This window comes from Enhydra lutris, unplaced genomic scaffold (genome assembly GCF_002288905.1).
Source record: "Enhydra lutris kenyoni isolate GAN:26980312 unplaced genomic scaffold, ASM228890v2 scaffoldscaffold25, whole genome shotgun sequence".
Lineage (NCBI taxonomy): Eukaryota > Metazoa > Chordata > Mammalia > Carnivora > Mustelidae > Enhydra > Enhydra lutris.
The window spans coordinates 22,338,535-22,355,484 of NW_019154109.1; positions in this window are offsets into that span (position 1 = coordinate 22,338,535).

The following is a 16,950-nucleotide window of genomic DNA, read 5'->3' on the forward strand; positions in this document are numbered from 1 at the left end:
CAATGATGTCAATTATTTTACAAGGGGAGCAAGGTCTTAGTAAGTAATTCTACTCTATAGGAAAGGCCTGCAGGATGTGGTCTGGGTACAGATGGCCTGAAGTTTGATCCTGGATGCGTCAAGGACCGTGAGTGTTCTGCTGAGTAGCATGAGTTGCGTTTGCTTGTTTATGTTCTCCTCACTGATGTTCCCTAGGAAAGGGACAATTTGTCAGAGCCCAGTTCTGATGATCCTTATTCTGAAATATTCACTGTTTTCAAATGGGGAGTTTTTACTTCTTTAAAAGATTGATTTGATCTCCCTCAATTTTCCTCCTTCCCCTGTAATTGCACACATACAGTCTCAGAATCAAAGGGATTCTGAAGCAAAAATATCTTACATTCTATACCAATATTGTCATAACTGCTAAAGAAAATAAAGACATACTATAAGGAAGACAACATGGAATTTAGAAATTATGTAAAAGCAGAATTAATCATGATTTGTTTGTAATCATGACTGGGAGTTATGTTAATCAGACTGGGAGTTAACCTAAATGTCCAATCATAAGGGATCACTTAAACAATGGAGTCTTATGCACCACTGAAATATGGATGTGGAAAAATATGTCCTATCATGGGGGAGTGTTAACAATAGACAGTGAAATTAAAAAAAAAATCAAACCATCAATTTAACTGCAACATCAAAATATGAACATGATTTATACACATATGATGAGTTATGCATGCTCTGTTTCTTTTTGTTTAAAAAACACATAACATAAAATTTACTACCTTAACTATTTCTAGGTGTACAGCTCAGTAGCGTTGACTATGTTCACATTGTCAGGCAATGAGGCTTTCATCTCTTCATCTCTTCATCTTTTAAAACTGTACCCATTAAACAACAACTGCTCCACATCCTTTGCCTACAGCCTCTGGCAACCACCATGCTACTTTCTGTCTCTATACATTTGTTTGCTTTGGGTCTCCATATAGGTGGAATCATACAGGATATATTCTTTAGTCACTGGCTTATTTCATTTAGCAGAGCATCCTTCAACTTTAGCTATGATGTAGCAGGAGACATGATTTCCTTCTCTTTAAAGGCTGATCAGCATTGCATTGCATGTATATGCCACACTTTGGTATCCCTCTATGCATTGACTGGCACTTGGGTTCCTTTCACGTCTTTGTTTTTGGGAGTGATGAGGCTATGAACTCAGGTGTGCAAATATCTCTTTGAGATTCTCCTTTGTTCTGGTCTACAAAATCCAGAACCAGGATGTTTTTATGCCTCATATGTGGACAGTCCCCTATAAAAAGAGCTTATGCAGCTCCAGGTCAGCAGATGGGATGAGCAGGGGACCTTGGATGTCAGGACTTCTCTCCCACTTGGGTTCTTCTAGGCTTTGGCTCGATATTTGTCCAGGAGTTTCTGTGGCCTGAGACACTGGCCTCCTGCCTGGCAGTGGCAAGTTCTCTGTTCTTTCTGTCCCCAGCAGGAAGAGGAACAGAGGTCGAGGGGATGGGGATGGCTTTAGGCTGTCAGGTGAGCAAGCTGGTGCAGTCCCTCGGCAGAGGAAGCAGGCTCTCAGGGAAAGGCAGGTTGAAGTAGTGATACTTTACGGTTACTAATGAATTCCGTTTTATAGCCCAGCTCCCTTTAATTGTCTTCCTGTGATTAATTCTTGTTCTCCTGGTCCCCTTTAGGCAGACGGTTGTTGATCGGGAGTGCTCAGTGTTGAATGAGTAAAACATCCTAATGCATGTTCTCTTCAGCCAGAGATAACCTTGTTCTAAACGTGATGAATGCAACTTTTACGAGGGAGCGTATCACCAAAGGGGGCTTGTGGCTTATGCATCAGACACTTGGGTATAAGCTCATTGTCCAGCAGCATTTCAATCTCAATCTCTCTCTCTCTCCTGACCATTTTGAATAACTTGGTCTGTCTGTCACTGTCCCTAAAATGAATGGATATAAATCACCCAACTGAATGCTTCATTCTGTGTTTAATTATCTCCCACACTCCCCACAAGGACTCCACACCTTTTTCTTCCTCAGTGAACAATGAAACAAAGAAGCAGCATTTCTGGGAAAGTCATAGAGCTTAAAAATCATTAAACTACACGCCATTGGAAAGGATTCCCTTTGGGGACCGGAGAACTTCAGTTACCCTTCTGTGTGTCTGTGTGTATGTGTGGGTAGGTTTGCACAGACTTAGAGAGAAAGGAGAGAGGTTTTTCTGGTTGGGCTTCTACACTTTGTGTCTCAACCCAAGTTGCCTTGATCCCAGACTTCTTAATTTTGGCCCAGGCCACCAAAATATATGGGATAAAACCACTGAGACACCCATGATTGTTATTTATAGGGATATGTCCTGTACCACGAGAGCTCTAGCTAAAGAGGGAAGGCAGGTGGGGGGGGAGTGAGCTGGCATGTTCCAGGGGGGACTCCGCAGAGATGCCCACATGACCCGTGTGCCCACTTAAGGGAAAGAAAGAGAAAAGCCAAGCCAGTTATTTTTTGTGTGAACAAATTATTTACATGTCTAGTTTCTTCCAGCACTTACAAAGGATCTCTTCCACTCTGTCAGAAGACTTCAGTTTAAAAAAGGAAAAAAAAAAACAAAAAACCTCTCCCCCAGAACTGATAACCAAATAAAAACTTGTTATATTTTCTGTCTAATAAGCACAAGAAATTCCATAACTCCCTTGATTAAGCATATTATCCTTCTTCAGAAAGTCAGCTTGATTTATGCAAAAAGTGATTTGGACATACTTTCTCCGGCCACGGAGATTTCATAATTCCTAGTGTATGTCTGGAAAATCTCCTCTCGTCGAGTCCAAACCAAATTAATGTCTTCCAGAGTGACCTGAGGAATTAATGAGGTTTCTGCTGTCAGTTCTACCCATCCAAAGGTCAAGTAAATCATGGGCTGGCTCTGGGGCCGCTGTATTTTTGCTGCCTTTCTGACTCCACGTTCCACGATAACAACGTTGCAGATGGCTTTGAAATACGGCATCACCGACACTCTCCGTCCATCTGCTGGGACATATTTTAGGCTCTGCTTCTCTTTCTGCTGTAAACTCGGCCTTTAATGGAGTCTGTAATTGCTGATAAATGGGGTATCGATGAAGTCAGTGTGCTGGAGGTTCCCCCATTCTTTTCTGCTGATGTGTGCTATTTAAGTCTCCTCCGACGTGACTTAAGATGATTGTGTGCCCAGCTCTTTAATTCTGCAACTGGTGCTCTTGGCTGAAGATTTAAAGTCTTCCCCCAACCTCCATTCTTTTTGGACAAGTTAAAGCTGGATGGTAAGAGGCTTTCCTGAGGAACTGTGTTCTTCTTACCGGGAGAAACTTCAGAACCTGCTGTAAGATCATGCACAAAGCGCTAGTGAGAAGTTTTAGGATTTTTTTCTCCCCTTTTCCCTCTACCACCCAAGTGCGAGGACCAGCTTCTTTGTGGACCTCAACAGTGAGATAACCGGCAGGTTTCTCAAAAGCTTTGAAAATGACTTAGCCCATATCCCTGTACTGGCTGGGCTGGGGTCTCAGTGTTCACCACTGAACTTCATCACGGTTTTCCTCTTTGGTTCTTTTCTGATTATAAATGAGGATTAAAAGTGAAAGCCATGATTGTCTTCCCTCCTACTCTCCTTATTTGATTTTTGCATTTCTCATGAATTTCTGGTTAAATTGCAGCTGCTAATGAGGAAACAAGCCAGACGGGGCTGGCAAGGTCTTAGATGGTGCCTTTGCGACATGTCCAGAGGAACAGGAAGCCCACTGCTCCCCACGTATTCTTTCAAAACAGAAAAACCTAAAGTTACTGGCTGACCACCGCGTTTCGGCTACCAAACAGCCACATGGATAAAAACACTTAACAGCAAGGAACGAGACATTAAAGCTGCAAGTGGAGTCCGAGTCTGCCAGACCTTTCAAGCCTCAGTTTCCTGAGCTATAAAATGGGGATGGTCATACCTGTGGTCCTTACCACAAATATTTAGGAGCGTGGCTGCTGCTGCTGGCTAACATTTCTGAACATTTATTGTGGGCTAACTATGGAGCTAGGCACCTTCCCCGTATGATCTCACTGAATCCTCACAGTAATTGTATGATGCCCCTTATATTTTCAATGCCACCATTTTACAAACAAGGAGATGGTGACATTGATCAAAAAAGGAGGTCTATAAGAAATGTTTTATAGCTCTTACTGTTTTCAAAACACGTTTTCATACGTCCATTCATCTCTCCTCCTCAAGAACTCTGTCAGGTATTTATTATTGTGTTTCTTTCCTTGGAGTTTAGAAAGAGGACAAGAGGCTTTCTCAAGGTCACACAAGCCGGGAAGGGCAGCGCTGTGGCTTGAACAAGACACACAGCCATTGTAAACATGCCTCAAAGGAAGAAAAAAAAAGCCCCATTGATAATACAGTTAGATGCCCCTTTGTCGTTGCTAGGATATAATCCATTAACACATGAGTGTCAAACAGCCTTGTCACCCTCATGTTTTAAATTAGACCATAAAACAAACAACATGCCCAACTATGGCAGGCAAGCGAAGGATGACCAAGGAAGGACGAGGGGGACTGGTGAGAAGATGTGGAAGAAGCTGGTGACCTAAGTGAGGAACTTTAGGGAATTTGGTGAAATTTGGGTCAGAGGTTGAAAGGAGACTGATGAATAATTTTGATAAAACTTTGAAAATGTCAGGCAGGCTAAACCACTCTGGTGCTTCTTATCCATTTCTGATTCTATTCAGCTGGGAAATACCTCAGTTTTTCTTCAGCTGTTTGTTTCTCATTTGTTGGAAACTGGTGGGTGGTATTGGGGGCAATTTCCACTTACAGTCAAACACAAAGCAGAGGAAAGATTAGAACTCACTTTAGGGGACTGAACTGGGAGAGAGATTTGCTTCCCCCCCCTTATGTCTTTTAGTGTTTAATACCTCAACTGAGACTCAACCCTAATGTGCTTCCCCATTGCGAAGGGCCGGCTGGAAACTGGGTGAGGGCCTGTGGCTGTGGTGGGGAGAAGGCAGATTTTATTTCCCTAAGACAGTGGAATTGGCTGGGTGAGGGCACGCCGTTAGAGTAGAAGCCTCAGAACTGCCCATGGGGACACTGCCCTTAGCAGAGACTGGAGTAAATGCTCAAGAAGACTTCTTTGTGGGGAAGTCCTGAGTGTGAAAAACTCTTTTCGCTGCTCCCAACTAGTGCCAACCCTTAACAAGTCAGTGGATCCTCGGGTCCCTTTTTTTCACCTGGAAAGTGGTGATGGGGACAATAGTAAGTCACAGAGGTCTGGTGAATATTTGATGGGATGACGGTGTGAAAAGGTTTGCAAACTTTAAAGCACTGGCGGCTGCCTGTGGTGGTTGGTATTGGGGCTTGCCTCCCCAACATTTTATGTGAACTCGGTGCAAATTTAAATCAAGGGCCCCCCTAAAAACACAAGTGGGTCAGCAGAAGTGTGGAAGACACGGGGTTGATGGTGGTGGCCGTGGGGAGCAGCGGGGTTCTGGCCCGGCCAGAAAAAAGCAAAATGGAGTTTAACATCATCTAAGTTCCAGAAGTAAAATGAAATGAAACACTCAGAATTTTCTAGTGTGCTAACCAAGGCCGCAGGGGCCTGTCGTCCTCATGACTTGCTTCTAGAGAGTTCCCTTGCAGAGGCTGCTCTGCCCCCCCCCCTCCACTTTGTGTAGGGTATGTGTTCTCATACTGTCTGGGCAGGGGGAGGTGACTGCTCTGGGCAAGCAGGTGACCTTGTCCCACCTCCTCCAGTAATGTCCCCAGCTCTGAGCCGTGAGGTCCTGACAAAGCCACCCGTAGATCCGAGGAATGGGGTCTCCTAGCCGTCTTCTCGCATCAATCAGCATTTCGTTTATGAGACTGGTGGGCAAGAAGATATATTGGCACAGAGTCAAGAGGAAGACGCCGCACGTTTTGAGAGTGAACTCTAAGAGGTGACATTGGCAGCCCACGCCCTGCCATCTCCCCATGGGGGCTGTGAAGTGTCACCATCATTCCTACCCGATGGAGGCAGCAATGACAACGGCACAGTGATACTGCAAAAGGTTTGTGCGGTTGTGATTTTTTTAAAGAGCAAAATCCGCCTGATTTTGAGCACAAGAGGGTCACTGGCTCTAGCACAGGGCCTGGTTCAGGCTCCAGTGGTGCCCAATTAGCGCATATTGAGTGAGTGGGGGAAACAAACCAGAGAAGAAATCTGTTTGGAAGGGAAATAGAATGGGGGGAAGGGCCTTTAGCAGGGGGAAAGGGACCTTTATCACCATGCTTCTGGCTGGGAAGAGTGGTGGCCTTGTGACAGGGAGAATGTGAGGGCAGGGATGGGAAGGCGAAGGGGGAGAAATGGAGGTCATGTGGGCTTGACACTGGGATTTGGAGCAGTGGCCAGCAAGCAAAGATAGGCTGCCCACGGGCTGGGATGCTGGGCTAAGTCGTGTGGGCTCTGTCCTGACGGCAGGGAGAAGACAGCAAATGGGCTTGTTTTGTTTTGTTTTCAGCCAGAATGTGATATGAATGGGGATCTTTCTCTGCATCTGAGAGAGACAGGGAGAGACAGAGGGAGAGAGACAGAGAGAGAGAGACACGGAGAAAGCGAGTGAGGGAGAGAATGAGAGCTGCCGGTTCTGCAGGCTCCGTCAAAGGTTTGGCAAGGACAGTAATCTAGGGGTTGTTTGGAGAAACCTGGAGGGGGCTGGGGCAGTGGCTCATCCCCTGCAGATGGGCTGAGAGAGGCTGGATTCCTACGGCAAACGGTCTGAAGTCTCGCCCTTGGTATGTTCTTGGGCTCACTGCATTCCCAAGGAGACAAATGGAAGGGGAGTCACGCTGTGGGTTACAGTTTCTGGGTGGCTGTCATGAGTGTCCCTCTTCAGCTGGGGGTGCCCGGAGCCAGGGCCGTGCAAGAAAGGGGCAGCTGCATCCGTTGGCGTGGTTGGTAGGGGTCTGACCAGCCCCCATGGGCCTTGGTGCTGACGCTGGGTTGGCACCCCCCACGGGCTCGGATGCCCAGTACATGAGAGCAAAGCACTGTGCCATCTCTGCCTCCTATCAAAACCCCCAGCAACTGTGGAGTCACAAATACGTAAGCGGTTTCCAAGTTTTGTGGGGGATGTTAGGCAAGAAGAGCAGCCTCTTGTGACATTCTCATACATGTATGTGGTTTCCTCATGGCGGGGGAATCTGGTTTTCCAACCATCTGGCTGGTTAGCGATTAGAAAGGTAGACTCTAAACGTTACTATGCAGGTCATGGATTAAGTGGCTACCAGTAGGCCCTAATGTAGGTTTAGGCCATTGTTACAAACATAGGGACTCCCTGATGGGTGTTTGAGGTACCGTCCGCCCACTTCTGTCTACGCTGGAGCCTCTTCCTCCCCCCCCCCCCCGCCTCGGTCCCTGAGAATGACCTAATCTTCCTCGTTGGTTGTCAGTCCTACGTGGGTCCCTATGTGACTGGGCGAATAGAAGACAGTCTTGTAATAATGCTTAATAATACCAGGTCCCTTCCAGGAAACTTTCAAAACAAGAGAATTGGATGAGAAGAGCCATTGCCACATATTTATGGCCTTGAATGTGCTTGTCAAGAGGCCATGTCCTCTTACGCACTTCCCCCTCCCCCCACATTTGTCACTGTAGTTTGATTCCACTTATTGAGAGAGTCATTTTGAGGAACCGACTGCCTCAGTCTCACACATGCAGACCAGGCCTGGCTAACTCCAGCAGGATGGGGTCGACCAGGGGAGGCCAGGGCAAGGGCTGACCTTGGCCCACACAGCCGGGAAGGAGATGATTGGAGGGAATTAAGCCCAATAGGTAGAACAAGTGGTGATCTGGCAGAGACGAGGCAGGGTAGGCCTAGGACAAGGCAGAGGAGTCTGACCAGGCCAAGGGAGCAAGGCTGTGGGAATGAAGTAGGGAGGGCACCCACAGTCATGGTTGTTGACACCCCCGTGTGTCCAGGGCCCTGCCAAGTGGGTTCCTTGTGTCATCTCTGACTCTGACATAGAGCTGATGCTCTATCTAACTTAACACCATGTAAGGCTTATATTAGCCTTTTAAGGTAGAGATCACCATTAACATGATTTTATAAAGGAAGGACCTCATGCTTTGAGAGGTTAAGTCAGTCCCTGGCCCCATGGCTAACAAGTGCCAGGGCTGTAACTTAAACCCAAGCCTGACTCCAAAGGCTCTTCTTCACTGCATGTGACCGTCACCCCAGGGGGAAGCTCCGGCCCAGGTCCGATCAGTGAGGAGGCTCCACCGGCACGATGGGGCAGCTGTTACTGTGTGACAAACCGGCGGCCAGGGGCTCGCCTCGCCTGCAGTCCACGATCAGCCGGAGTCCCCCTGCGCATGCGCACACTGTCGTGTCTGTGCGCACGGAGGCACAACATGTGGATAGACTGTGGCCGAAGAGAAACACTTTGACTCATCCAAACAGCAGGCCAGCTTCCCTGACTTTGCAGCTGGATCGCTGGAGGCCTGGAAGGTGATGCTGAGGCTCTGGCCATTCCTTACTGAGATCTGGTAGCAAGAAAGATCTGGTTTCCCAAGTACCTTGTCGCAGAATTTTAGGAATCCATGGTGGGCGGGGGAAGAAGAAGAGAGGAGGAGTAGGGCGGAATGACAGGACCCCCGGGGTTGCAAGCAGAGGCAGGAGTTGATGTGAAATCATGGACTTAGGGGCTACTCGAAGTTAGTCCGGGATTCACGGTGGGAGGGGCAGCCTCCTGGACTTTTCCTCCAGGGTCATGGGAGTTTCATGTGCCTTTTGTACAGAATGGGTCATGAATTAAGTTCCCCCTCCTGAAAGGTATACAGAGGTGTAGGGGTGGATGTTTAAGCAAAAGGAGGAACTGAAATTTCTGCTGCTGACGGGAAGGTCATGTTTCTATTGGTGTTTTCATTACCCGAATGGCGTTTCAATAGTGATTTCTGGTGTCCTAAAAAGTTCTCCCTGTCAAGTCTCGTCTTGCTGGAGGACCACTTCCCTCATCTTGAAATGTTTCCTTTGGTCTCGGTGGTTCACACTCCTGGATCTCCTCACAGCCCTCTGAAGAGTTTCTGCAGTTTTGCCATCGCTTTGACCCCTTTTCCACTAGCCTATTCGCTGAGAACTGAGCTCCCCTGATCTCATCGGGATCTACTGCTATGTAACACGCCACTCCCGAATTTAGTGGCTTTATTTATATGTCTACTTATTTTTATTTTTATTTATTTATTTATTTGACAGAGAGAGAGAGAGAAATCACAAATAGGCAGAGAGGCAGGCAGAGAGAGAGGGGGAGGCAGGCTCCTCGCTGAGCAGAGAGCCCGATGCGGAGCTCAATCCCAAGACCCTGAGATCATGACCAGAGCCTATGGCAGAGGCTTAACCCACTGAGCCACCCAGACGCCCTATATTTATTTTTTTATTACAAATTTAGCAACTTTAAATGGCAACCATTTACTTAGCTCATAAGTCTTGGGTCTGCTGAGCAGTTCTGCTGATCCAGGTCAGGCTCAGTGGATCGAGGTCGGGTCCCTCATTCCTTTTCTGCCTGCATGCAGCCGCCACATGGGCAGAGGGCCTGGCTGGGGTGGGGTGGCCTCGGTTGGCATGCCTGGGCTGCCTCCACATGGCCTGTGTCCTTCGGTTGGCTAGCCCAGGCTTGTTCTCATACGGTGGCAGAGTATTCCGACAGACAGAGCGTGAGTGTGCAAGCCTTCCCGGGGCATGGGCTTGGGGCTCCCACCGTGTCACTTCTGCTGTGGTATATTGCACAAAGTGAGGGGAGTCTAGGTGCAAAGTTAGGGAAAAGGAGCCTCTTGGTGAGGGGGAGTAGATGTAAAATTACATTGCAAAGGGGGTGAAGGTATGGAAAGGAGAGGTGAATTGAGGTCGTTTCCTCAAATATCCTGTCATGCTGGCATCCTGCCTTTGACTGCTCAGTTGTTCTCCTCAGATCAACTCAATCTGTGTCATGGTGTTCTCCTTCTCCCACATGCCACGACGTCCTATGTCATCTTCTATACACCTGAATTTTTTTGGGTCAGACTGAAGACTCTGCCTTTGCCACCACCTTAAGTAGACTGAAAAGCCCCACAGCGCGTGGCTAGGTGAGGGGGAGTGACAGAGATGGCTCCTTGTGCAGCAGGACGAACTCTTACCCTCTGTAGGTCTGCTGAGCTGTAGTTGAGCACATGGCTGCGTAGTGAGAGACTATCTCCCAGCCTGCCCTGCAGCCTCTGTCGGGCCACATGCCCTTTTCTGGCCAGTGGGATGTGAGCTGGAGGAAAGCATGCCGAGGAGGTGCATGAGGGACCCTGCCTTTGCCCCCTTTCCCAGTGGTTGGGTGAAGGTGGGAGCCATTGCAGTTAACTTGAACCCATCATACTCAGAAACCACAAATAGGATGGCACAGTCATGCTATAAGCCCTAGGCCCACTTCTGAACTGCAGAATGAGAGAAAAATTAATGCCAATCTTATTTAATCTTTATATGTGTGAGTGCTTTTGTTAGACCCTCTTAGCCTGTGTCCTAACAAGGCTGGTGCTGGCAGGGGAAGGGAGTGCGGAATGATGGGGCGTAACAGTGGCAATGCCAGGCTAGGGGTCTGGTGAGTTCAAGGTGGGAGGGAGCACCAATTTCCCCAGCTTTTCTTTTCTCTTCCAAACTTATTTAACATTTCTTTTTCTTTCTTTGTATTTTTTATTATGCTCAGTTAGCCACCATATAGTACTGTAGAGTACATTATTAGTCTTTGATGTAGTATTCAGTGGTTCATCAGTTATGCATAACACCCAGCACTCATCACAACACATGTCCTCCTTAATACCCATCACCCTGCTACCCCTTCCCCCAAGCCCCTTTCCCTCTGAAACCCTCAGTTTGTTTCACAGGGTCCATAGTCTCTCAGCATTTCTTTCTCTATTTTCCCTTTCCTTTCCCACTGTTTTCCTTTTGGTTCCACAACAATTTCCATGAGGGTATGGTGGGGAAATCTTTGATAACCTTGTACTGTGAGGAGAAGATTAATAACTACATTGGCAGTTGATGTTATGGTATATATGATATTATATTGGACATAAGAAAACTCTTTATTTGGAAGGAACCCAAGAAGAGTGAGAAGGTAATATTGAGAGTGTGTATGCCCCTCACTTGCCTTCCCTTATGGTAACATCTTCCACATTGTGATACATTTGTCAAAAATAAGATATTGACACTGATTGGTACAGTGCTATTAGCTAAGCTACAGACTTTACTCAATTTCTTTGGTTTCTCTGTTCATCTTCTTTTTCTCTCCAGGATCCAGTCCAGGCTATCATGTTGCATTTTGTTGTCATGTCTCCTTTGTCTCTTCTAATCTGTGATAGCTTCTTGGTCTTTCCTTGTCTTTAATGACCTCGACACTTTTGGCCAAGTAGTTTTTAGATTGTCCCTAAATTTACATTTGTCTGATGTCAAAATCATGTAAGATTGACCACAACAAACAGTGTAGATGGTAATCCTGCTTACCATCACCAATTTCACTTTTGGTCATAAAACAGCAAAGAAAAGAGATCATTTAGTACAAGGCTTTTCTTGGGTTGTTTAACTTTTCCCTGTTACTTAGAATTATAAAAATCATGGAATGTTATTTCTGGAAGAGGCTTTGGAGATACATGACTATATTTTTTGATTCCTGATTTAGAATGCAGGAGCAGGCACGTGATCTCCCTGAGGGGTAGTGGTGTGTTTCCTACAAGATAATCAGAGGTGTTTTCTACCAGAGCACTCATTCCTTCTTGTGATTTCCTACCCTATATCTTTGATTCTGGCAGAGCTCTCTACCTGGTGTGCTCTCTCCTTCATTTTTTCTTGTTCCGTTGAACTTCCCCTTCAAGAGTCAGCTTAAATATGTCTTTGCCTGAGTAACGTTCAGTCTCTGATTCTCCTTCTACCCATCCCTACTGAAATGAATCAGTCTTTCTTTTGAGTTGACATAACGCCTTAATATAGCTATTCAGACTTTGTCTTAAAGATACACTTCTACGTAAATGTCCCTTACTAAAACATCAGTGCCTGGAGGACAAAAGGGGTGGTTATCCCCATCCCAGGGCCAGGTGCACAGACGGCTTTCACGAATGCTTGTTGCTTTGAATCTGACTACCCTCCTTTATTTGAGAGGCAAAGAAACTGATGATAAGTGACTCGCATTATCCCTCTTCCAATAATTCTCCTTTCTTGAAGGTTAATTGATCTTTATTCAGTCCTTCTGGGAGTTGATGATCTTTGCTATATTATTTCTTAAAATTCTTTTTAGCACAAAGAGCCAACAATTCCTCTTTGTGTAAGGCTACAAGAGCAAGTAAGCAGACTGGGGATCAAAGAATGCCATCTTCAGAGATGCACAGACAGTTCTGCTCTTGGTAAACCCAGTCGACAAAACTACAGGAGGCTCCCATGTAGACTGTCTGTGATGCTCCTGTGTGGTGTGGACACGCTTAGATCAGCAGAACATCTGATTCTGTGAAACAAAGCCTCACCGTACAATGCATAACTTGCTACTACATTTTGATCAGTGTTCCTACATTCCCTCATTCACTGTGTCCAGAAAACCAAAATTTATAGATGTCTTCCTTTGCAAAAACTCCTAAACCAGGTTTATTTCCATGGACTTGACCTTTGACGTTTAGACTTTCTCCCCGCTGGCAAACCCAGGGTCCATTTTTCCTTGCAGACAGCCATTTTGGCAGTCTCCTTAACAGCCTAAGGAGAGAACCAGAAGTCTACATATGGAGACTTCATCCCCGGTTGCCTAATGGATTCAAAAGACATCCTGAATATTCATCATTTCTTCTTTTATGAGCACCTTGGCAATTCCCTCCAAAGGTGAAGGCTGCAGTAAATTCAGAAGTGCCATTCAGTGAATACCAATTTATTCTCAATTCGGGTCTAGTTTTTTTCCTGCTCCCCAGCACGGCATTGGAGTTCCTGAGATCGCCGTGAATGCAGGGCATTGTCTGGGCTCTGAGCAGGCAGGATTTTTTTGTGCAAATCCAAAGCCTAAAGACACTGTCTGCTCCCCAGCCCTCCTGCCCAAAGCGCAGAGCATTGACTTCACATTCTCTGCAGCTCCCTCCCTGGAGAAGTGGGACGTTTTAAAATCACACTGGAGCGCTTGGCTCAGTGACAGGGCTTTTAATTAATAGTTGTAAATTAGCAAATATTGTTTTCCAGTTCTGCACACATGGCTTTTCCCTTTGGTGTACTAGGAATCCACCTCAGTGCTCCCTAAAGGTGTAGCTCCCAGGATACCAATATGGACAGCTGTTCAATGCAGACAGACCCAGAAAGACACAGAGGTCCTTCGTTAGTTTCCTTCATTTAAACAGTTTAGGCTGGTTGACTCTGCTTAGTGACTAGAGAAAGGTGCTGGGGGAGGTGGGTTGTGATCATGTCCACGTGGGGTCCACTCTGTCCCCCTTCCACCCCAGGGTCTAGCCTGGGTGCTGTGCCTTTTCTCTCTCTCCCAGCTTCTCTATCACTAAACACCTGCACATCCCTCCTTGGTTTCCCATAGTTTTCCTCTCCTTCCTGGAAAAACTGGGGCCCGAATCTCGCTTCCATTTGCTTTTGTACCTTCTTACTCTAGAATGGAAACACATGAACCTATTACTTATCTATTCATACAGGCATGCTCTTTAAATTTGACTTCCAAATCCATCTCTTAGCTTATTTGGAGAGATTATTTCTTGGGACAGAACGAAACAATCGTCCACCCAAAAGCTTGGGCCAACCAGTGCTGGCTGCCGGCCCAGGGCTTCCCCAGCGGTCACCTTTCCTCCACGCAGGTTGTCAAACTTCCAGCTGAAGCCGGGAGGCTGTGCCATTTCTCTTTCTTCCTTTATGCACCTCCACTGTCTTACTGAGTTTAAATAGCTCTTCAGCCTATCACAGAGGTTGCAGACCACGGCTCACAGGCCACAGCTGGCCTGTGGACATGTTTTCCTTGGCCTTCACACTGTTTTGAAATGTTTTTAATTAGTTGTCAACATTTACAAATTAGGAGATTTCATATTAAATACCCTGACTTGGGAGCCTTGTGAAAAATCTAAAGATCTGCATATCCCGGACCCGTACTTCTATTCACAATTGGCTGGGGCTGAACGGATGGGGAGCCTGTGGGAAGTGGGCCATGCACTTACTAGTTTGCTACAGTCCCCACCACTGTTAATATTTCATACCTGTTCAGTTCACTCACTCACTGACCTGTCTGGCCTCTGTGGCATTTGGGTTTGTGAGGTCTGTTCTAACGGAAGACGGAAAGTCTGTCTAGGAATATTATATCTCCTGATTTGTTGTCCCTCTCCCCCAATTATTCTTTGGAAGGAAGGATTTGTGACTTTCACCGATTTTGTAAGTCTTTTGGCTGTTCAGTAGGGTAGCGAGGAGGATGGAACTCTCACACTGTTAATTATTATTACTTTTTTCATGTGCAAGGGTGGCAAATGGACTCAGTCTTTGATCTTAGGCGTCTGCAGTTCTCTAGGAGGAATTTAAGCAGGTTGCATGAAGTAGGGACAGACTCTAGACGTAATCTGGGGGGAATGCAACTGACAAGTTATCAACCTAATAGTATAGGAAGTGATTAGGTTTCATCTGGAGCTGGAGGTGCATGACGTCTGTCTGATCAATGCAGAATGCCAATCACAGGGAGAGAGAAAATAGATAAGTGTGATCAATAACCCTAGAAGAGAAAATTAAGGATTTTTTTTTTTTTGCAATTAAGGATGTTAAACTACTTTCTAAACTCACAGTGCTTTACAAAAGGAAAGGATCATTAATCTTGTTCTTTGTATTGATTAAGAAAAGAAGTGCTTGATAAAGAGAGTTTGTCCCCTTTACAGAGTTTACCCCTTTAGTGAGTGGTGAAGACAGTTGGGCCTTCTTCTGTATTCTGCAGGTGACAAGGTGGTTGAATGATAGAGTATGACTTTGAGAATGACAGGAGATTAAGTCTTCCTAGAGCCTACAAGTAACTTTCTTCAAAATGTTGGCTTCTTCTTAGATTGTAGTTCTAATGAAGAAGAAAGCACTGGGGGCCCTCTAATGTACATCAGGAGGGAGGTGCTGAGGGGCCCTGGCTTTGGAAGCCTCCTTCCATGGTTTGGAAGCTTCCTTCCATGGATTCCAGTATCCTGAGAAATGAAAAACTTTGCATCATCCATGGCCCAAGCTTCTACGTGGTCTGTTAGTGAGTTCCAAGTGTTGGAAGGGAGAAATACCATGTATCTCTTTCCGTGGAAGATAAGATAACAATTGAGCACTCCTTCCCAGCTTCTCTGTGTCTTTTTGTTTGTTTGTTTCATGTCATGCTCAATCAAAACCCATAATGCTGCAAACATCATGTTTTACACATAGGCCAACTTCCTGCTTTTTGTACTTGGGAACTTTCTGATGATCAGACCCACATTCTCTCCAGGGCACTGAGATTTTTGCCTCTGAAACTCCCGAAGTTTTGGAAGTGGTTCATGGCTTCTGCTTCTACTTCTCGTTCAAAAGTCATGGTTCAGTCCCTCTTGGCTTTTGATTTTAAGTGCTCTACTTGTAATCTGCTCAGGCTGAGCGAGAACTGAGAAGTCGGAAGTATTTTATGTTCCAGGCTGCTGGCCTTATGAGGTGATGACAGTGTCCTATAGGGATATCTGCTCTGCTTTTCCTATTGAAATTGGTGGAAGAACCGGAGTAGAGTGCTTAACAGGGGCAGGGAGCAGATGAAACGCCTTTGAGATAAAGCTGAGAATGTGGTGATGGCGTGTATCAGTATGGCTCACGGAGGTGGGGGGGGGCAAAGAGCGGGTTGGGGAGATGGAGGAAGAGGAGGTTTCTGCACATGTCTTGCCCGAGGAAAAAGCAAAGGGGGCCAAGAAGTTAGAGAAATAATCATTACTTTGAATAACCTTTATTGTAAACACCTAAAGATGCCCATTTTTGAATAGGATTAAGTGACCTATGGCCATTGAGGTGTGGGTCACTTGTGAAGGGATTGGGGCTGTGTCGCTGGTGGGGGCCCAGTCATTGGGCACAGGGTGAATTAATTTCTTCCTTCCTTTCTTTTTTCTTTCTTTCTTTCTTTCTTTCTTTCTTTCTTTCTTTCTTTCTTTCTTTCTTTCTTTCTTTTTTTAAAGATTTTATTTATTTATCAGATAGAGATCACAAGTAGGCAGAGAGGCAGGCAGAGAGAGAGGGGGAAGAAGGCTCCCCACCGAGCAGAGAGCCGGTTGCGGGGTTTGATCCCAGGACCCTGAGATCATGACCTGAGCCGAAGGCAGAGGCTTTAACCCACTGAGCCACCCAGGTGCCCCACAGGGTGAATTTCTTACTCAGGCTAGTCCAAGTGTACTTGCAGACAAGTCAGGGTCCTCTTCAGGCTCTCTAATTGCAAAACAACCCAAAATCTGTATTTCTTTTCTTATGAAAGACAGTAACAGAAAGAGTCTCAGGAGACATATTTTAACCCCCCTCCCCCACCTTCCCCTCCCCACCCCGAAAAGCAACATCAAGTTTTCCTATAGAAAAACCTTTCTCAGTGAATCTCATGAACATTTTGGGTCCTTTATTTGTCTCGTTTTATAATTATTGTGTTTCTGTAGCCAGAGTTATGTTAACAACATGTCAGTCTGTTTTGAATCCTCCATTCTATTGTTAGAATAAAAGCCCATCCTGCTTGTTATTAATATATTGTCTTCTATTTAAAGTTCTAGATGAACCAGTGTGTGATGGACATAGTAATTTACATGGAGATAATAAATAACTGCATTATATTCTGGCTGAAATTTGCATAACTTCATGATCATTCAGCATCAATTGTTATTGGCTTTGGCAATAAATAAAGTTATTTTGAGATTCCTTGAAACAGGATTTAAATTCCTTGGCAGATGACATTATCCCTAGTGCATCTCTGTAAGAGTT